Source organism: Heterodontus francisci, chromosome 1 (assembly GCF_036365525.1).
Source record: "Heterodontus francisci isolate sHetFra1 chromosome 1, sHetFra1.hap1, whole genome shotgun sequence".
NCBI lineage: Eukaryota > Metazoa > Chordata > Chondrichthyes > Heterodontiformes > Heterodontidae > Heterodontus > Heterodontus francisci.
Genome location: NC_090371.1, coordinates 17,736,570 through 17,737,268, shown reverse-complemented (window position 1 = coordinate 17,737,268; position 699 = coordinate 17,736,570). Strand labels below are relative to the sequence as shown.

Sequence of the window (699 nt, the reverse complement as noted above, 5' to 3'; positions counted from 1 at the left end):
ATGGGGAGAGAACAAACCCCAGCACTTCTACAGAACCGCTTCACAACTCTTAAAACATCCCACACTGCTTCTCAGAATTACTTTCAAAGCACTATCCATTCTTATCCAGGCAAACATTTAGCACCTCCAAGCCCTTGAAAAAAATTCAGTGCCTTCCCATGGTTTGGGCAATGGTAGTTAACTTTATTGGGCAGAGTTGACAGGGGGGTGTTAGCAAACTGTTAAACGGGCATCGCAGCTCACCCTGATGTTTTTCTTTCAAATTCTAATCTTTATTCGTAAAGCCAGGGGAAAGCACGAACGCAGTCCCCCACTACCATAAATTTTTCAGTCGAGTATCTCACATTTGGGGACATCGCAGATGTCAACACGCCCTAAGTGCAATGGGTTAGTCTCAATCTAGGAGCACATTTTTTTTTATTTCCAAAATATATTCATAAAAATCTGTAAAAAAAAACATTACAAAACAGTTCCAAACAGCACCAAGTCAAAAAATACAAAGAGTGAAATACAAGAATACAAATACAAATCAGTTTCCTTCAATGCAGGAGTGAGTTGCCTCACAACCCTTTCATTTCATTTTTCATGCCATATACATTTTACAGCAAACAAAAATTTTCCGGATACAGTTCGAGGAGTTTTCCATGGATCCAGCCCCTCAGTTCAGCTTGGTGGGGGGACTTTACACAGTGGTCTTTC

General features: G+C 40.5%; 1 pseudogene; it reads right to left on the bottom strand.

Annotated features, from left to right (window-relative positions):
- Positions 1–285: 285 nt before the first annotated feature.
- Positions 286–438, bottom strand: LOC137377930 (U1 spliceosomal RNA; annotated as a pseudogene).
- Between the last annotated feature and the right edge of the window lie 261 nt (positions 439–699).